The sequence below is a fragment of the Saccopteryx bilineata genome, chromosome 2 (genome assembly GCF_036850765.1).
Source record: "Saccopteryx bilineata isolate mSacBil1 chromosome 2, mSacBil1_pri_phased_curated, whole genome shotgun sequence".
Taxonomy (NCBI): Eukaryota; Metazoa; Chordata; class Mammalia; order Chiroptera; family Emballonuridae; genus Saccopteryx; species Saccopteryx bilineata.
This window is the reverse complement of record NC_089491.1, coordinates 241816894-241839092: the sequence shown is the minus strand read 5'-3', so window position 1 is coordinate 241839092 and position 22199 is coordinate 241816894. Positions and strand designations below refer to the sequence as shown.

Genomic DNA, 22199 nt, shown 5'->3' with positions numbered 1-22199 from the left:
AGCACTTGTCATCAGGGTTCTCTCTAAGGTGGGGGCCTAGGCAGCCGCCCAATGTGGAAATCACAAATTTACATTCCCTACTCTTTTTTAATGTTCATCTGCATAACAGCATATTCTAAGCACCCGCAGTAATGTTCATTCCATCCATAGGTGAAAAGAATTGCAAGTGAGGACGCCAATCAAGAAGCAATATGGAAATGTCTTAAGTGGTTTATTGTTATTGTCAAGTATTATTTAATATTTTTTCATTAATATTTTCAAACTCTTTCTTATAATCCAGTTTTGTGTAACTCTTGTGTTGTTCTTATTTAGGTATTAAATGCATGAAATAATAAACTACCTTTCGGTATATCATTTTTTTTATACTTAAAATGGTCAGCGCAGAGAACCAGTTGTTAAATTATTTGAATCCCACCACTGGCAAATTTAGTATCTTGACCTAGATAAACAAGTGTCTTACTCAGGAAAAACAAATCCACTGAGGGAAACTAGAGGATCAGGAATGTGGAATTCCGAACAAACAGAAAGGTGTCCGGAAAACAACAGCCTTGGTTTTTAACTGAGCGCAAGACAGGCTGGAGATCACAATGCCTCGGAAACTGGCCAGGAGTAGGAAAAAGGGAGCAGAGACTGGGTCTCTGGAAGCCTGGGACTGGCGGGGAACAGGAGGACAGGGACCTCCCCACCACTGGTCTCTCCGCGCTTCCTGACAGTACTGTGCCCAGGAGCCAACTGGCAGTGCCGGCCTCAGTTGCAGGAGAAACAGCGTGGCACTGCCAGCTTTCAGTGACAAAAGGAGTGTTTATAGCAGGCGTGCTGACAGCTGTCCGAGTGCCACATTTATTTACAAAATGTTAGTTAAATTACTGACAGTTGGCGCTGTGGAGGCAAAGCTGAGAGAAAAGCTGACATTTCTTGATCTAGCGGGTGCTCACAGCACTGGTACCGCTCCCCTGTTTACTAATTCCATTATTTGCTTGTTAGTTTATATATTTATGACTTCTGGCTTATTCAGTGGCCATTGCTTTGAAGAGGACTTGGGTGTCTGGGTAGTTAAACTGCTCGACACAATTTGGTTCCAAAGGCCCTTGGGCTCAACGTTGTCCTGAGGATGCCCATTCCTGCCGGACGCTTGTGGCTGCATCATCTCTGACTCAGTACTCCAAAGCCTTCCAGAAAGCCTCTTGAGGACCGAGTGTGAAGCCACCCAGCCAGTCTCCTGTAAAGCCCACTGATGATAAGTGCATGTTCATTAAGCTACGAATAATCAGCACCATCTCATTAGTCCTCTTCCATTGATCAGAGACAGGTTTTCCATGATAGAGCTGGACAAACTGCTCCCATTTTTTATTCTTTCTGACAGGGCCAATTAAGATAGAGGAAAGAGAATTTAGGCGATAAAGATCAGCATTCTGGCTGCAAAGAGTTTTAGACACAAAAACATATTTCTGATAGGGCTGTACAATGTCTTTGCCTCAAATGTTGAAAGATGTGTTCTTTCCCTTAAACTATTATCTTTAATTTTTGCTAATGTGTTTCTTTCATGTCAAAATAATGCAATGCCTGTTTTTTCTGACAATTTAATATACACAGGTGAGCAGAGGGTAATTGATCAGGCCTTGGCTAGACATTCCGTTTGAAGCCGTAGCCTTCGTCTGCCTTTTCTACCTGCTCACACTCTTCCTTCTCCTCCACACCATTATCACCGGGTGATCTAGCCCATATTTTATATCATTTTGTTCACTGTATTATTCTGCTTGAAGTTTCATGAGGATTCAGATTGTAATAGGCTTTGCTAACAGCTATATTTCACAGTGCCTCGAATAGAGCCTGGCAAACGATTGGCAAACAATAAATACTTGCTGAATAAGTCAAACCGAAGAGAGTCACACAGAACACTCACCAGTCTTCCAACAGACCCCGACTGCTCTAGGCTCAGATCTGAGATGAGCAGGGGATGGCCACTGAGGGGGACTAGCCGAGAAGGCTCCCAACCTTGCTGCCCTCTCTGCTCCAGGAACTGGCCATCTCCAGCTCATGAGCTCCTGCTACTCCAGGTCACGGTCACACTTGGCCTTTCGCTCACAGACTCAGGCCCCCTCCTGGTTTCCTTTCCCCACCAGCCCGCAGTGGAATCTTTGGTGATCCTCCCGCATCCCAGATTACAAGCGCCTCCCAGACCCCAGCAGCAGCCTTATCAACCTCTTGCTGAAGCTTCCCTCCCCTTCCAGACTGGAGGCTCCTGAGGACAGAACTGTGACTTCCTTATCTTTGCAGCCCACATGGTGCTTAGGAAAGCATCTTATGCATGATGGTGTGTGTGCAAAACCCCTCATGACGCATACAGGGCAGGATGGGTGCAAACGGTAACCAAATATCTTTACTTTTACTAGATTTTGTCATGTTGATCGCATTCTGATCTTAGAACACTAAAACTTAACTTCTTTAAAAAAATAATAATAATTCTAGAAAGCGCAAGAAAGTCAAAGCCACTCAATTCCACTACCCAGAAAACACATGAAGGTTAGTATTTTGATTTAAGAGCCCTTCCATGTTTATCGGTTTCAGCAGGTATGTAAGTGCATGTGCATAGACACACACACACACACCCATGTTCACAGGTATCAAACCATTTTGACTGATGCGTTGTAAGCCAGTTAATTACCTGATATGACTTAAGCAGAATTCTGCCTTTGTTTGTATTCAGGATGGTATTAATTTCAAATTATTAAAAAATAAAATAAATAACAGAAAACATTTGTAGGATAATAAATTAAACTTATTTTCCTACAAAGTAAAAACAAACAAAATTATATAACACATTCAAAACATTTCTATGTTTTGTAAAACTCTAAAGAAAAGGAAAAAAATGGCCCTGGCCGATTGGCTCAGCGGTAGAGCGTCGGCCTGGCGTGCGGGGGACCTGGGTTCGATTCCCGGCCAGGGCACATAGGAGAGGCGCCCATTTGCTTCTCCACCCCCTTCCCCTCCTTCCTCTCTGTCTCTCTCTTCCCCTCCCGCAGCCAAGGCTCCATTGGAGCAGAGATGGCCGGGGCGCTGGGGATGGCTCCTTGGCCTCTGCCCCAGGTCCTAGAGTGGCTCTGGTCGTGGCAGAGCGACACCCGGGAGGGGCAGAGCATCGCCCCCTGGTGGGCAGAGCATCGCCCCTGGTGGGCGTGCCGGGTGGGTGGATCCCGGTCGGCGCATGCGGGAGTCTGTCTGACTGTCTCTCCCCGTTTCCAGCTTCAGAAAAATACAAAAAAAAAAGAAAAAAAAAAAAAAAGAAAAGGAAAAAAAAGTGATTGAAAAAAGTTCAAGGTAGTAGTCAGTTCCTCAAGGAGAAAAGGCAGAAAATAATGTGGGGACACACAAGGTGTTACAGGAGGTTCTATTTCTTAGAGTGGGTGAGAGGCATGGAAGTAATTTATTATGTTTTTCTATGTAAGCATGTTATATGCACATTGATGCATAAGATAAATTATAATCAAAAGGAAAATAATACAAATGTGGCTCATAGTCTACATAGAATATTGTGCTACTCCAGTAAACATTTCACCAAACATCTACTGAGTGAGCCAGGCCTGGTATGAGAGGCCAGCAGGTCAAAATTAAAGATAAAAGAGAACCAATCACAGAATAAAAAGTTATACACATTCTTCATCGCTGCCCATCTGCTTGAACCATAACCTCATCACTGCCTGTCCCACCCATTCCCACTTTGCAGTAGAAATGAATTTGGTGATAAAATTGAAGAATTAATAGGAAATTTCAAAATGTACTTACAGGAGTTACATGTCAATATCTCCTTTACAAACAGGAATATGTTTAACTAATATCTGACTTGCAATTCACCAGTAATTATGAAATACAGACCAAACATACCCTCAATGCCCACTGTAAGGTTAACAAACAACCCAGCATCACCCACAGCAGCAGTAACAAAGCGAAATAAACAGTGATGATTTCCTTAAAAGTAATGAAAAAATTTTCAAATAAATAATAAAGTAAGAATAGAAGAACAGTTTGTGATCTCTCTGCTGAGGCATTTATTACGAATCATAATTTCAAGACATTTCATCAATTTTAACCTTTTTAAGACCATGCGCAATAGGGGCCTGGCAATGCAGCCGAGCCTTTAATCACCAATGACAATGAAGTCTGGGATGGCGCACTGTTATTCATCCAAGAAAGTCGATGAACTTGCACTCCATCTGGGAAGCCCCCACCATGTAACAGTTGGAAGTAGCCTCATACTTTGTGCATCAGTACGAGCCCAACCAGAGAGATTCTCCATACTTTACAGTAAGTGCTGATCAGAGGACATGGCTCAGGTTATTGTGGGAGCTCAGAGAGGGTCCCCTTAGCCAGCTTGAGGTCTCTGTCTTATCAGTGATGCAAAGATCTATATCAAATATGGCCTGTGCTATTAGACAACTTAAAATTGAAATCAGGTAAGATGTAAAAATAGTAGTAAAATACAGTAAAGGAGAAAAATGTGAATATACTGCAACCAAAATTATCAAACTTCTCTAGTGGTCTTCATCATATTAAAAATAAAAACCAAAGTGTTCACTGCAATCCCTGTGGCCCAGTGTCTGGGCCTGGACTTCTGCCTCCTCTCAACGCCTGTGTAAGTCGAGGATGCCCCACCTCCACAGATCTTTGTATTGGCTGTGCTTCTTCCTGGAGCATCCTCCCCCAGAGACACAGGTACACACACTCTCACTCAGGAGCTCACACTCAAAGGCCCGCCTTAGACAGACCTCTCCCAGACGGTGTGTCTAAAATGAGCAGCTAATCTTCACTGTCCATTACCTTATCTGCCTGCTTTCCTCTTCTGAGTATGCAACACTGCCTGACATTATATTAGGTAACCTCTTTGTTCAGTGTCTTATCACAAAACCTCGTTCTAGAACAGTGTCTAGCACTTAGCAGGTGTTGGATAAGTATTTGTTGAATAAATGAGTGAGTGGTTATAAACAACAAATAATGGAAACACAGACAAGAGCTTTGTTCCAATTAAAAAAAAAACAAAGAGTGAGATTTATGCTTTTTGTAGGACTTCCACTGGACTTGTGTCTGTGAGAGAGGAGAGAAAGAAAGAATAGGAGAGAAAGGCTAAGTAAGCCACTGAGGATGCTGTTTGGAGCACAAGTAGGGGATCTCTCTGCAGTGGGACTAAACAAAGGTGAAAGCAACAGAAGTGGTGTGTGCTTGCAAACTCCGTAAGAGCCAGAATGTGGGTGAGAAAACCTACTTTCATCATCTCCTCTCCATGATAAATAGTTTTAACATTGTTTTCTGCTAATTCTAAGGGTTATTAATAGAAAATAACACATTTGCCTGACCAGGTGGTGGCACAGTGGATAAAGCATTGACCTGGGATGCTGAGGACCCAGGTTCAAAACACCAAGGTCACTGGCTTGAGTGCAGGCTCACCAACTTGAGCGTGGGGTTGCTGGCTTGAGCGTGGGATCATAGACACAACCCCATGGTCACTGACTTGTGCCCAAGGTTGCTGGTAGAGCAAGGGGTCACTGGCTTGTCTGGACCCCCAGTCAAGGCACATATGAGAAAGCAATCAATGAACAACTAAAGTGCCACAACTACAAGTTGATGCTTCTCATCTCCCTGTCTGTGTCTGTTTCTCTCTCACACACCTGTGCGCAAATGTTAAAAAAAAAAGAACATGTTTAATGCCTATTATCTGACAGCCACAATTCTTGAGCTTTTACATGTCCTTTTACATTAGTATAAATAATTATGATGTAATTAGATGGTTCAGGTAAAGCATTTATCATAGAATAATAGGTCACCATTAAATGTTGCTAATATTGTGTTATGTTTTTTGTATCATACTTTATTCTTACAACTCTGTCAAATAGATATTAAGGTATTATTTAGCCCCATTTTACAAATAAGAAAATAAAGGCTCACAGAAGTGAATAATTTTATAAATCATGTTAACCTCCAGCTCAAATTTGTCCCAACTCAAGTCAATTTTTTCCACCACTTAATATGTTCTAAATTAGCATACTTTATGTACACTAACAAAAACAAAAGTTGAGTATATACGTGTAGGATCAATATTTATATACTATATGTAACCTAGCTATACGGAAAATTCACAGAGTAGGTATCGGACTGTTAGCAGTTGACAATGTATTAGCCCATTTCTGGGGCTTCCTTCAATCCCATAATTTCATGTCTCTATTACAGCTTCAAAAAAACTGCATCCTTCTCTGGGTAAAATTCCATCCTCTCAAGTATCCCACCTTTCATTCCTTCTTCTTTTGTGCTAGCAGAAAAAAGCATATTGTGCATGGGATTCGAAGGTCTGTTGGAAATTTATGCTTGAAGGAATACTGTGAACCGGAGTGGGCAATAAGCTAAGGCACCTGGTCTTCCAGCAGGACGGTCATCAGCGCTCAGATCCCGTAGGTGGAAACAGAAGGCAGCCGGGAAATCATCTGCTCTCAATAAAAATTAAATATCTATCCATCTAAACCTCTCATCTAGGCTAACTCTCCACGTCTTCCAGTCAGTGCACTCGAAGGTCAGGCCTGTCTCTCCCCCAGTCTAGAAGGGAATGGGGAGGGGCAGGCCGTAACCTCTGATGTCCCCAGCACCTGGTCTGAGCCAGCCCGGCATCCCAGGGGGCTCCCTGGAGCCAGGCACCAATGACTAATTATATATTAATGACAACAATCAAAGCAGTTATTTTTTTCAATACCAAAGATAACCCTAAGGGCAGGGAAATGTCAAACGGAATGCTTAATAAAGTTGGTGCAAAATGCTCTAGGGGTGAAATGTTAAATTTTCAAGCACAAATGGTAATAATTCAAGGAGTGGGTAAAAAAAAAAAGGTAAAACCTCACCTTCTTAATATACACAGTGTGTAGGTTTGATTACTGAATAGAGATATGAAATACCTGCTGAATAATTCTTCCAAACAGCTCATTAGGCCTAATCCATCTCTGATTTCTAGGAGCCCATTAATTCCAAATATGTGTCTGCTTATCCATAACACACACATCCACACATGATCGTAAAATGCTGGCCCAATTTCACAATAAAATACCCTGGCAATGGCAACAGGTAAGACATCACATTAGGCACTATTCAGATTTTAAATGTTTACAAATTTCAGGTGTGACAAATAAAAATGACAATAATAGACCAAAGAAGGCTGGCATTTCCATTAGACGACACTGGACGCACATAGCTGGATGTGTATGCTGGGGGGAGGAAGGCCCAAACACTGGCTGCCACAGAACCACGAGCTGGAGCCACCTGGCGGGCATCCACGTGGGAACTGCCAGCATCACTATACAACAAAGAACATTGATACAGGTGTTGTCTTTGTTAATTAACATGGGATTTTTAAGTTTATTTCTCACCCCCTATTATTTGTGCTGTTATCACCATGTGTTCCTTAATTTTCCACTACACTAGTTCTCACAGTCATGGAAGGCTCCAAATATGTCTTTCTCACTCTTTACTCTTCTCCAGTTTTGAGAGTCCATCTTCTTACCCTGGTCTTCTCTTAGTAGGTGATGGGACCAGCAGATTCCTCTGCCTGGAATGTTTTTCCTGATGGTCCCTAGAGGGCTCTCCCCTACTGTCATGCTCCTGACCACCCTGCCAATGCCCCTCTCGCTTCACCCAAGTTACTCTGTCCCTCACCCATTTTACTTTCTGGTATAATGCCTTGTCTCGTTACACATTGATTGACAGCTGGGGCCGGCAATATACACTTGTGCCTATTGTGCGCTGCTCAAGGATGCTGGGTGGAGGGAGTTGAGGAATCACAGTTTTGTCTATCAAACCAGGAGCCTTAGTGGCTGACTCATCAGGCTGAGGAAGGACACCTATTCCTAATCGGTCCAGACAAGTTCCATGCCGGAAGAAGACACTTTTTTCCTTTCACTACAAATCACTCTGGGAGGAGGGCAATCGGGCTAGAACAGTGCCTGGCATGTATAAGATGCAAAGTAAGTTGTGAAGTGAGACATGAAACCTCATCCATGCATTCTTCAAGGCAACATAATCTCCTATAAAGTGCTAGGTACTACAGCATATGGGGACAACAGAGAAAATAAGACAAGGTCCCCGCCCTTACCAGACTACAGCCTCAAGGTCTCTGCATTGCCTGTGTTCCTAGAGGGTCCTCACACACAACTGCCTCCCCCCTTTCTTTACACCTGTCTTTCCCCTTTAGCCAGGTGCACAGAGTACTACCTCACTACCCACCTGCCCTTATAAAATCCGACCTCTCACAATGGTTTTCTCTCCTTTTCTTATTTTTCAACATTTTTAAGAACAAGCCTACCAATCATCCCATCTGTCTCTTTACGGTGTGTTAATTAAAACACTAAATGTTAGAATATCTCTGGCACAAAGGTTACACTAAATAAGAAACCTCTAGCCATTAATTAGCAATTTGTCGTCTAAAAGGTATTCTCACTAATTATAGTAGGTCTCGGGTTGGCTCCACTGTGGACATGTGCACATTTACTTCAAGGGGAAACTTTTCTTTGTCCCCAGTTTTCACATGTGTGCCGAGCAAAGCAGACATTTCACTTGGTTCAGAGATGTAAAGACTCAAGCAAACGGAAATCAAACCTTTGAGGCTTCAGTTTGAAAAGGCCATGGTTCTCACATTCAGACGCATGCAAAAATCGCCAAAAGCCTTGCCAAGAAATTTTAATGAGTGCTTAAGTTCGGATTTAAAAATACATCTGTGTATTTCTATGCAGTGCAAATCATAAAATAAGAATCATAATTGTTGTGTTGAATTACATAGATTAGTGCTAGCCACTGTAACAAATGAACTCTTAAATCTCAGAAGCCTAGCAGTGTGGAAGTGCACCTCTCCTTCATGCAAGAATCTAATGAGAGAGGTTCTGGGTCGGCCTGTGGGGCGGGGGTGGGCGCCCTGCTCCGTGCACGCCTTCCACAACCTGGCTGATGGAGCATCTGCCAGATAGGACACAGGTTTCCAAGATAATTCTGGACATCAGCATCCAGATGGCATAAGGAGAAACAATGTGAAGTATTTCATCTGGGAGCTTTTAATGGGCCAAGCCACACAGAACTTTGTTCCCATTTCTACGGGTAGGACTCTGTCACAGACCATACGTAAATTCAAAGGAGGTTGGGAGATGCAATTGCGCTTTGTGCCTGAGGAGGAGAAAAACAACCTGTATTTTTAAACAGCTAAGAATCTCTTCCTCAACTGTAAAGAACGGAACGGAGCAGATGAGACCATGCCCCTTGCTTTCTCATGTCGGAAACAGGGAAAGTGCAGATGGAGCAAGCTAATTTTCTTAGCATCTTGTGGTGAGTTCAGACAGAGCCAGGACTAAAATGCAGGTCAGCCTAGTCCTAGACCACCACTCACATTCCAGACACAATGACACTTGCCACAGTTCTTCAAAATTATTCCTCCACAAAGATGTCTGCGTGACTGCAGAGTCTGCCCAATGCCAGCCCCACTTCCTGTTCCAGATCTCTCTGCACAGCGCTCCCAGGATCAGGAGGTTCAAAGCAGAGCTCTTTGTCCACAGAAGATACATTTCATGCCTGGTTCTTCCCCAGATGCACAAAGCTAACACATATTGAGTGCCAGGTGCCATCCTACATACTTCAGATTTTACTCCTGGTTCGGTATCTGTATTATTGGTCCCTTTCAACAGTGACAAAACTGAGGCCCCATGAGGTTAATCCATGTGCCATCGTCATACTCCGTGGAGGTGGCAAAACCAGGATTTGAACCCAGGGAGGGATCTGGTTCTAGATCTTGGATTCAATCACTCTGTTTTACAGCAATTCCCTTTAAAAAAATAAAGTTTAAAACAAAAATAACAGACATTGAAGAATGTGTTAAATGTCAGGCTCACAGCCTGATTTCCACCTATCTGTGGCTTTCTTCCCTTCCCCCAAGTTTGTAGACCTTACACTAGAAATGAATCCTTATTTCCAATGTTATTTAGGTTTTCTATAAGACTTCTAGAGAAAGTGGAAATTTAAAGGTCCTTTAGATTCTGCACGTGTAGATCCCTGCCTCAGTGTCCCATTCCACTCACTGTCCTAGAAGAAGAAACCAAATCTAGGTTACACACACCCTATTTGAGCTCTGTTTAAGATCACCCAAACTTGTGCCCAGTCAGAGACAGACCAGAGTCTCTGCTTTCTAATAAAAAGTAAATAATTTTCACCATTAATAGCTTGCTATTGTTCCTAATAAACTATTTATTCACACAACAAATGTTACTTAATATACTCCATGTTCCAGGGAGTAATAGCACCACTATTAATGAGGCCAATAAAGTCTGTGGCCCAGCAGATCCTATATCTTGTGGAAGAGGTGATAAGTAATAGATAAATAAATAACAGAGTTTTCTAAGTGTTGAGGGCTACAAAAAAAACTAAAGCTAGGTAAGGGATGGAGCAAGGGTCAGGAACCTTTTTGGCTGAGAGCCATGAATGCCACATATTTTAAAATGTAATTCCGTGAGAGCCATATAACGACCCATGCATGTTACACATTATCCAATAAAAATTTGGTGTTGTCCTGGAGGACAGCTGTGATTGGCTCCAGCCATCCACAACCATGAATATGAGCAGTAGGAAATAAATGGATTGTAATATATGAGAATGTTTTATATTTTTAATGTTATTTTTTAATTATTATTAAAGATTTGTCTGCGAGCCAGATGCAGTCATCAAAAGAGCCACATCTGGCCCACGAGCCATAGGTTCCTGACCCCTGGAATAGAGGGATAAGGGTGAAGGCATGACTATATCCAATAGTGTGGTCCAGAAAAAGAATGGATTATTTGAACAGACACATGAATGCCGTGAAGGATCCCACAGTTCAACAAACACTGCAGTGGGTCCTGGAAGAGGAACGAGCATTTCCTCAAGCAAAAGTGGGCTTAACAGGTTCAAGAGAAGTTCAGTAAGCTGCATCCTATGAGTAGGTCAGGAGGATGACCAAAGGTAGGCAGGGACCAGGTGATAAGAAGTCTTTTATACCACTGAAGTGTTTGTGTCCCATTCTAAATATAACAGGAAGGCACTGTAGGGCTTTGAAGAGAGATGTGATTTGATTTATGTTCTTAGGTGATAACTCAGGCTACTAGTTGGAGAGTGGACTCTGGTACACCAGAAGTGGAAGAAAGAGGACAGGGTGAGATGCTGCTAGAACAGTCACCGGTGGAAGCATAGGCCACAGAGGTTAAGTGTTCGAGATGGTGAAACGTGGTCTCATTCAGGATATACCTTAAAAGTAAAGGCCCATAGTATTTATTGCTAATTAGATGTAGTATAAAAGAGAAAGAAAAAAATGTATCTATTACATCATGGACATGCACAGCTGGATGAATGGCAGTGCTCATTCTTAAGACAGGGTTAGACAGAGGAAACCTATGTTGGTGGTGGCTGGTGATGGCTCAGATGAAGGCTGGTTTCAGGAGCACAGACTGTGAGGCATCGAGTGAGAAATGTATGAGATCAACACTAGGATGTGCAGCTTGGAGTTCCAGAGGGACAGAGACTGGTCAGGAGAGAGAGCAGAAGACTCCTGCAAGAAATAGGCTCTGCATAATACACATGTGCTCCAAGGCACCTGGGGATTTTGAGAAAGGTAGAGAAAAGCGTCCAGCCATCACAGAGTAGCAAGGTGAACGTGTATCAAACTTTCAGGCCTGGTGGTAAGCAGAATATAGGCATGAAAATAACCCAGAAAATAGCAGTGGTCCTCAACCCCCAGGCTGCGGACCGGTCCCGGTCCATGGGCCATTTGGTACTGGTCTGCAGAGAAAGAATAAATAACTTACGTTATTTCCATTTTATTGATATTTAAGTCTGAACGATGTTTTATTTTTTAAAAATGACCAGATTCCCTCTGTTACATCCGTCTAAGACTCACTCTTGACGTTTGTCTCGGTCACATGATACATTTATCCGTCCCACCCTAAAGGCCAGTCCGTGAAAATATTTTCTGACATTAAACTGGTCTATGGCCCAAAAAAGGTTGGGGACCACTGGTCTAGAGGACCTAGGGAGAAGCTTGAAATAGGGTCAGATTATTGGATGTACAGGACTATATGAGTAGTAAGAATCCAAACAATGATACATGGCCTGGGTGGGCCATGGTCTTTGACTTCTGAGATGGTTAAGGTAACCAGAAAAGTAAGATACAATAGGGTTTGTCCCAATAGTCTCTTAGGAAAAAGAGACTATAATTATATTTATATAATTATAATATTTATATATTTATATAAGTATAATTATAATTATACTCCTACGCCAAATCAGTCTCCTAGATACACACATACCTCAGAGATACTGCGGTTGGTTTCCAGATGACCATAATAAAGTGAGTCATATTCTTTTTGTTGGTGAAGGGTCTTGCCTTTAATTTGTTTTTAAAAAAAAGCAACATCCACAAGCCACAATAAAGTGAGGTAAGCCTATATTTCTAATGGAGATGCTGGGACATGATGCTTGGGACAGGAACAGTCCTTCCAAACGCATTCAAAACTCTGATGTCTCCTCTACGAATTGCAGTGGCTCATGTCATGGTGGGTGGCCGGGTGGGCTAACAAGGCCTTTTGATGGTCCTTTATAAGTGATGAGTATTTAGGAAAACTAAAAACCCAAGTGTATCAGTTTCTCAGAGCTGTTATAAAAGTGCATTACAAACTGGATAGCTTAAAAATAGACATTTATGGCCTCACAGTGCAGAAAGCCAGAACTCTGAAATGAAGGTGTTAGCAGGACGCACTTCCTGAGAAACCAATAGAAGAGAATGCTTGGTTGACCTTTACCAGCTTCTGCGGTTTGTTTCCTGTCAACCTTTTGCATTCCTTGGCTGGTGACTGCATAACCCCTATCCCTGTCTTCACTACCACAGGACATTTTTCTGTGTGTCTTCACACAGCACCAGTGTACCAGTTGTCCGGGATTAGGGGTCCACCCTACATTAATGTGAATTCATCTTAAATATCTAAGTACATCTGCAATGACCTTACTTCTATATAAAGTCACATAATGAGGTACTGGGTATTAAGACTTCAACATCCTTTTTTTTTCCGTTCTTTTTTCTGTGTAGGGGAAGAGAGGAAAATTCAACCCACAACATCAAAGTATTGTTCTTTTCGGTTTTCATGTTTCAATTAAACATGAACCAACATGAAACTGCACCAAATTAAAAATAATTTGCATATATTCTCCCTCTTACTTTCGTCCTCATAGGTTCTGACTGGTTAGAATCATTTTGGATTCAGCTTTCCCGACGAGTAAATTTTCCCAAAGATTATTCTAAGTGTAAGAGCACTTTCCTTCTCATCCACTATACTATAGCTTGTTTGAAAGCCAGACAAGATCAAGAAATTACTTTCACACCATCATATCTTCCTTCACCACTATGGGGGCAAAGCTTTGTCAGAAAGTTAATTTCAGTTTTTTTAATTTTTTCATCAATCTAGTGGGTGACTCTGTGTTCATTAAAACAAAATGCATTGTTTTAAAAGTCAACAACAATTTTTGTAAGATTGATTCATATGTTCATTGTTCGTCTTATAAGACTATTCTAACCTCCCAAATCTTTCGAAGAGAAAGCATCTCACACAAACAAGGCAGCAAGTTGGCCAGAAGAACCCATCTAAACCCAAATGACTTAACCACATGAAGCAATGAGATTTGAGAAAAACAAATCATGAAAGATTGAGACTGCTCTATGTAATCTGAACCATTTAAACTACATGGCATAACGTTGAAGTGAAAAAGGCTATTTCCAGGGTCCCATCAATGAATCTTGAAATCAGCTGTTAATGCCAGACACCCTGATCTCGCCCCAGACTTATATCTAAGAAAAATTACCCAATGCAGAGTGGCTTCCTTTTCTACTTTCACCATCTCTGTGCAAGCCCTGAGCTAGACTCTCAATGAATGGGACGTGTGAAGGAAGGGAAAAACAGGATCAGAGAATGTGGAAGCTGCTCAGGGCTTAAACCCCTGCAAGCGATGGTATCCTTACTCTTGTTTTGCCTACTTACTCCAGTGGGTGATTGTGGGAAAATCAGTCTTCCAAGAAAAAAGGGGTCTATAAACGCTAAATCTATACATAAAGTCCTCCCCCCACTATTTGGTTCAGATAAGCTGGCTCCACAGAACCTTGTGCACAGCTTTTTCTGGTGGGGAATCCATCTTCAGAGCCATGAACTGTCATAACTTGCTATGCAACAATCTTGTTATGAAAAAGAAATACCTGTCTTCTCACTCCCTCTCTAAAAAAAAACACCACAGCTTGAGAAGTGACTGGAACTGAAGATAATACCTAGAACCTAAACAGATAGCAGATGTGTAAGAGAAACACAGAAAATCACAATCACAGGTAGATGGAGAGGCGGTCCTCTCTTCAAGATCCCAGAAGCAAGATACAGTGTATCTACCAAAGTGTAGCTACCTGGTGTTTAAACTATAATACTGCACAATGAAAATTGCTAAATGTGTGAACATTATATATAAATATACATGCACATGTGTGCATAAATGTGAAAAGAAAGTTATAATTATACACTAAGCCAGGGGTTAGGAACCTTTTTGGCTGAGAGAGTCATGAATGCCACATATTTCAAAATATAATTCCATGAGAGCCATACAACAACCCATGTACACTACACATTATCCAATAAAAATTGATGTTGTCCCGGAGGACAGCTGTGATTGGCTCCAGCCATCCGCAACCATGAACATGAGCCATAGGAAATGAATGGATTATAATACATGAGAATGTTTTATATTTTTAACATTATTATTATTATTTTTTTAAGATTTGTCTGCGAGCCAGATGCAGCCATCAAAAGAGCCACATCTGGCTCGTGAGCCATAGGTTCCCAACCCCTGCACTAAGCTTTATGTCCATTACTTTATTTGAACCCAAAACAACTATTTGATGTAGGTAATAACTGTCCTTTTTATGTGGAGGGAGAAAAACATTTTGCCCAAAACCACACAGAGAAAGTCCTTGCATCGGGGTGAACAGAAACCTGCCTGTCAGTCTGTTTTCTTTCCAGTGTACAACCCCTGTTGGATCGAGTTAGTCAAGTCTCGTCTGTTGGAGATCTTTGCCTCCATCACTTCTCTGTCCATTAAACATTCCTACTGCTTACTCCTCTCTCGTCTCACACATGCAACCTGAAATTACATCCTAAATCCAACCAATTCTTGATTTCTTAAACAATAGTTTTATTTGGTTATCTATGTGTGGTTAATGGTATAATTTATTACCAGTATTCTATTACACAGAGTGGGAACCCATCAACCTGCTCCCGAGGAAGCAAACTGACCTCTTACAATGCAAAGATAATGTTATATTTTACCCATCAGTGGAGACTTTTAACTTAGAACAAATATGCTATTAATGTTAACTGTATTTTTTTAAGACTCCCCAAGAGGGATGCCAGTGATCCTGTTTCTAGTACAACAAAGGAAATGTATAGGCCTGGGTTCCACCTATTCTGCTCCCTACTGTCAGGGCATCCAGCTCTCGGGCCTTTCAGAATCTTCAAAAGAGTTGTGTTTCTGTCTAGATTCAAGTCCTAGTCCAGAGAAATACATGGTGATTATTGAAATACATGAAAAATTATTAACTGTGAGTGAGAGACTCTAAGACAGCTGATGATCTGGAGCAAAAGGTTTGTGGGAGAACCTGGAATACAAGTCTTATTCTGAACAAACTATGAGGAGCCTAGGATTCTCGGACACAAGGTACCTCTAAAGCCATCTGGATCATCTCCATGTCTCCAGGCCATGGGCTACACAAAGCCTTAAATACTAGAATACTAAATTCCTAGAATATTTCCAAAGAAAAAGATTCTTGTGCTCCAAGACAAGGAGGAACAACCAAATTCGCTTTCTGGGAAGAGAAGAACTTGGCAATGAAGACATGATGGGATAAAAAAAAATCCCTGTGGTAAAACAGAGAACTGGCCTAGAAGTTAGACAGAATTGGTTCCGCGTCCCAAGCTCAGCCACCCTCTGATGGTGTGAGCTGGGAAAACGCCTCCCTTTGCCACTCATGTGTTCTGGTTTCCTGGTTGGCAAAACGGGCGCGGCTGTGAGGATAAGCAAGAGCCTGCAGGAGGAGTGCGCAGCACCTGGACCCTAGGAAACAGGTGCCCGTGCACAATCAGAGCAGGGCCTCGGGGCTCAGAAAGCCTTTTGTAGAGCATGGTGACCAACACTAGCTGACTGTCTCAGAAACACAGTCAACCTGATGCTCTTTTGCACTTAGTAGGAAAAAGGGGCCTCCTTTTGGGCACAGGTTGCCCTAGGCGAGGGCTCGCAGACCCGTGACAAGGTCTAGGTTGGAGATTAGCTCCTTCTCAACATTTCAGAAAGACATCCTTCTGCAAGAGTGATTATCACTAGCTAGCCTCATTATCTGTAAAACCAGGTGGTGGAACTCCCCGGTCTCTGTAATCCTTTCAAACGCCAAATAAACACATATACTTGCACGTATACTTGCAAGGGAGAAGTGCTGAAGTACCGGGCTGTCCCTCCGTACCCTTCTCTAGGTTCCCTTGACAACTGGCATACTCCTTCTACTTCTGCCCCATGGTTGGTTGGGTTTCTACTCTTCCCATTTTAGCTTTTGGCTCCTGAAGCAGACTGAATGTGCTTCCAGGAGCCTCCCTCTGCAGACCCATCTGTCCATGCTCTCTGGAGCCGGGTCCACCGGCTGGATGCCTGGCAGGCGCGAAGGTGAGCACACAGTAAGTAGTCCAGCATAGGAGGGAGTGGGGCCGTCAGAGCAGCACGTGTTTCCTGAGTGGCACTGCTATTCTGAACGAGTTAACTCATAAACAACGGATCAATAGATTCACCAGGAAACAACCACTACCAGCAGACTCCCAGTAGAGAGAAAGAAGGACGGGCAGGGATCCACTTTTCTATGCCCCTTTTCATTTTGAAAACGGGCAATTCCCTGAGGTCCACCTGTGGTTGACCATGACAACAAAGAATAACATTTCTAAAAAGGTACAGGGCAGGAACGTGATCTGGCAGAAAGAAAGCATGTGTCATGAGTGCAGCTATGACTAAACAGGCAACGGATACAGCCCATTTATGTCCTGGACAGAAAGACCCTAGCTTGGTGACTAATGGGCATCTGCAACCTTCTCAAGAGCAGGCTCATACACAAGAACAACCTCACATAGCTGCACACCCTGGACAGTAGCAGGTCCAGGACTGGACGCCACAGACAGCTAAGGAAAAAGACAGGAGAGGGCAAAGGGCAGAAGACAGTGCTCTCAGAGACTGATTCTGTCAGGTACTCACACAACAATTACTTTCTGAGCACCTTGCATATTCCAGACACTTGTTACACAGTGGATAATAAAACAGAGAAGGTACCTCCGTCAAGGAAATCACCATCCTGCTGGGGAAACAAATCATAAACACATACCAAATAAACGAATGGGAACACTTTTCAGATACAGAGGATTGCAACAAAGAAATATTCCAGGATGACATGCCAGTGTAGACAGGTGGCAGCGATAGTGGATTATTTTTATGTGAACGTTAAGAGAAGGGTTCCAGGTGAGTGAAGGCCAAGGTGATAAATAACTGTCCACAGCGGGAACCCTGACTGGCGGGCTCTGTGGCTAGAATAAGTTTTCTGTTTTCGTGAAATAGAAGGTAGGTGTCTACAACAGCTGCTCATACTTTATTAGCAAAGTGCATGGGCCAAGTGATATGCTAGGTATTGGGATGAGAACAACCTGAAGAAGACACAGTTCAGTCCTCAGGAGGCCATGGAGGAGCTAGAGAGACTGACAGAGAACCCATCTGCCTAAAAATGGAACGCCAAGTGTTTTTACATGACACAGATAAAGTACCACAGCTTCCAACATCTAGAAGAGGAATCTGTGGGTTTTCTCTAGAATTGAAGCCACATTATTCTGTGCTATTTCATGGAACTGCTATATAAAAACTCAACTTCAGTCTTGCACATTTCTCAGACATTGTATGAACTCATCCCCTCCCCCCACCACCAAAATAAAACAAAACAAAACAAGAATACATCGTGCAGTGGCAGAGCCTAAAATCTAGATACATGCAAGAGGTCTAGCTCAGTCTTTGATACTCACCTTCCAGATAATCCCAAGGAAATATGTAGGGAATCTATGAATACATGAAACATATTTGGCTAAATTGCCAAATAACACCAAGGACCCTTACCGAAGCTCTGTGATGAATGACAACCACCCGTTAGGACACTGCAGGTTCCCCAGCTCTGACTGCTTCCTCAGTATTCCCATCAAAGGACCTCAGCCCGGCCCCTGGGAGACAGGGCCCTCTTCTTTGACCATGGATCAACCTTTTGTTAATGGTCATTCTGTCTCAACTGTTGATTAGCTGTTGTCCACAGCCTCGCCTTCTGAGTTGGACCCAAGACCCTGAGTGCCAAGTCCATGCTTTACGCCTTCACATACCCCAGCTTGACGCTCGTCATGTAAGAACCACTTAATAAATCTTCTTTGATTGACCACAGTTGTATTTTAAAATACAATGATAGGGCAATGTGGTAAAGAAGTAAATTGTATAGAGGCAGGGGCTATTTTTGGTTTATTTTCATTTATTTCATCTGTGCAGTAAACACTTGGAAGCAGACAGTGCTCACAGCATTACAAGGCATGATCTCCATTTTCAAGTGTGAGCTGCTCCCCAGCCAGCATGAAGAAAGGAGACAGAGTCAAGCAACACAAGTGCCGGAGAGTTTAAGTGCCCGCAATGAATTAGGAGAAAGAATTTATTGGGGAAAGCTTGTTGTACAAAGTCAAAGAAAAGAGTCCTGAGTCAGCCTCCCAGCACCCACTTGAGTGATTTTAGGTGAATTCCCCTCTCTGGGCCTCAGCTTTCTCATCTATAAATAGGAATAATTAAGTCTAGTTTAGAGAGTTGTGAGAATTAAATGTTACAATGTATCCTAAACATTTCACATGGTAATTGCCCAATAATTGACAGAATATTCATCTTAGCAAACATTATTACATATTAGCAATGCCTCATAATACGGTTTCAAAACTTCCTATCTGTGTAAACTTAATCAAATGATGTCAACTTTCTGTGCCTCAGTTTCCTCATCTCTGAGATGGGGATAATAATAGCACCTGCATCATAGAGTTTTTTATTACGGTTAAATACTAATGGTATGAGGTTGGATGATGGGTAAGAGATTACAGAAACAATTTAGAATACTCCCTAACAAATAGTGAGTGCCCAATAAACCTTGTTTAATATTATTATTACGGCACATCCTGTTCTATGTAATCTCACCCAGTTTTTACAAAAAAAAAAAAATGCATACAGACTATCAGCAGGAGGGCAGAAAGAGTGGGAGACTGCAAATTGTTTGCAATTTTTTCCAGGCTGTCGACAGCATGTTAGGTGAAAGGTTTTCCAATACCTCCACAAGGATCATTAGCGCTAATTAGAGGAAATAAAACATTTCTAAAAGTTTCCTCACATTAGAATCCGCTGCTGAAGCAGTCATTCTTTGGGGACTGGAAAAGATCCTCCCAAAATGAAACTGGTGAGAACAAAGCAGAATAAAATGAAATTAGAGCACAGAGTCCTCTGCTGGTTGAGGAGAAAACTACAGCATCGCCCTCACTGTCACCCACAGTGATGGGGAGAGGGTGGCTCTCCCTGCAGGGCAGAAGTGCTGAGGCCTCCCTGGGTGTGCTTCTGTCTAGTTTGAGCACATGCTGAACAAAAAGAAGAAGAAAAAAAGGGAGGGAGGGGAAGAAAGAGGGAAGAAAAAAGAAAAGACCCCCATATACACCCACAAAAGCAAAACTAAAATAATCCAGAGCCCTGAACCACTAGATTATGGCAACTGGAAATCAAGTTATGTGCAAATTTAGCCAATTTTATGTAAACAAAACAGATTCTGAAATTCATACTTGTTTCTCTGTACAAAATGCAGAGCCTGTGTTTGAGAGTTCAAGGGCTTCCGCTCCACAAAAGTACATCTCAACATGGCGGCCCTTCCTTGTTCCAGTGTATCAGAACCTGAGAAGAACTGGGGCCGTTGGGCTGAGGCAGGAGCATTTTCTTTAAGTTTATCTGCTAACTGCTGTCTGCTTCACTTCCTAAATCAGGTCCATGGTCAATGAGTTGGTGTCCAGCAGACCTTAGTTCCTGTCATCCCTGCCTCATGGGGCTCCCCTCACTGGGAGGTCCTTCCCCCTGATGTCAGGAAGACACTCAGCCCCAGCGGCTGGCACAGAATGGCAGATGTTCCAGGAGGGCCTTTGTATGCCATGGCTGGGCTAGATCTAGAGTGGAAGCCCCAGCACATCCCATTTCCTCCATCAACACGCAAACAAGACCAGTGTGTCTACAGCATATGTGAAAATGCAAACAAACATTAGTGCCTAAAAGAGACAGGGAGAGGGACCCCAGAGTTACAACAACAACAACAACAAAAGAGGCATGGAAAGAAAGACAAAGAGAAGCCAGCCAGTACATGATAATGTGATTTTAAAGACAAGCTGCTCTTAACCCTGGGCCATCCCCTGATGAGCATCTGCTCAATTCAGCCACTCTCACAAAATCAGAGCTCTGATTTTCATGAGTGTAGGGGGCTGCCTTCTGTATACCAGATCCTGGACTGTCCAATATTCCTCAATGTCCCTATAAAATGGGGGCTACCACCTGTCAGGGCCCCTTTGCTGTTTCTTTATCTCCAAATCTCTATAGATCTGACTACCTTCCACCTTCTCCTTAAAAATACCATCCATTTGTCTCTAAAATGTTCTCCTTGTGCCCGTGTCTCTACCTCTGGGGGTTACTTCTTGCAGCCAAAGGTTAGGGATAAACGGGCATCCAGAGAACACTAAGTACCATTGACAGTATTGCTTTAGAGGCTCATTTTTGTTTCTCTCTTAAATAGCCTGAAATCACAGCACATTTGGAGGTCCCATGAAATCTCTTTACAAAGCAGATACACAGTCATTTCAGGGTGGGAGGTAGTTGTTTAAGCTCTGTTCAAAAGAGTCCCTAAAGACTTAGTGGAAGAGGTTGGTTTCAGGAACCATAGAGTGACTAGGTATTCACTGGGACAAATAGGTGAGCTCCCCAAAGACAAGAAGCATAGGATGCTCATAGATCTTACATGGGCCCTTAAATCACCCATATCCTTATCAATGTTCTGCTAGTGTCCCCTCCTCAACATTTTCTATCCCGTGGGTATTGCCTTAGGTATACCATCCACAAATAGCCAAGCTGAGAAGAACAGTCACTAAGGGTAAAATAATGGACACCAGCACCAAGACTCTTCACGTGCAAAGGATGGGAATATTGCCACGTTGCCTTGTGGTTAGCTCACTGGCCCAGTTTGGGAAACTTTAAGAGGTTATATTAAATCAGATACATTGGAAAACCGTTTTTTCCCATCAATCTTCTCAACTTCTACCACAGGCTGACTCCCTTATAAAATTGCAGAGAGTAAGATTTCATCGCAATCACTAATTCTGTAATTCAGCGTTGCCCTCCTGTGAATGGTGGAATTTGCAGGCACCGGAAATTGACTTAGCATTTCAGTAGGCAGGGTGACCAGGAAGACAGACTCACTACTTTACACAAAACACAACCAGGATTCTTCTTCTCCTCCCTCAGTTCCTGTAAACCTTAATGCCGGAAGCCAATCAGGACCAGACTCCACACTGAAACTCAGCTTCTGTTCCACAGATGAGTTTTGGGTAATACTGTTTTGGGGGGCAGCACCAAGAGAGCACAGTCAACCGGAGTGAATGATATTTTCCACGGACAAATCAGACTCGTTTCCATGACTTCATTCTCAGAAAGCCCTGTTCAAAGAGGACAAGCATGTCCTTCTGCCCACCAGCTTGTGGCAGGAAGGCGCCCAGGAAAGCCCAGGCACAGTCAGGCCCAGGAGGAAACCGCAGCTCTGCCGAGTAGGGAGCCCAGCTGGCAACTCCCCAAACACAGGCAGAGGGAGGGCATTCACAGGAAGCCAGACCCTTCCTTGGGGGCTCATTTAACTTCAGAGAAGACTGTGCACACTCAGCCCCATCCAGGCCCCGGCCACCATGGTCACCAGTCTGGGAGAGCCACAGTCCTCAATCTTAGCGACTTCATGGCCCAGCCGCCCCTCA

General features: G+C 42.9%; 1 protein-coding gene across 6 annotated transcripts in view; it reads right to left on the bottom strand.

Moving 5' to 3' along the window:
* NTM (neurotrimin) overlaps positions 1 to 22199 on the bottom strand; it is a 1036467-nt gene that overhangs the window by 416758 nt on the left and 597510 nt on the right. The gene's annotated exons all lie outside the window — the stretch shown is intronic.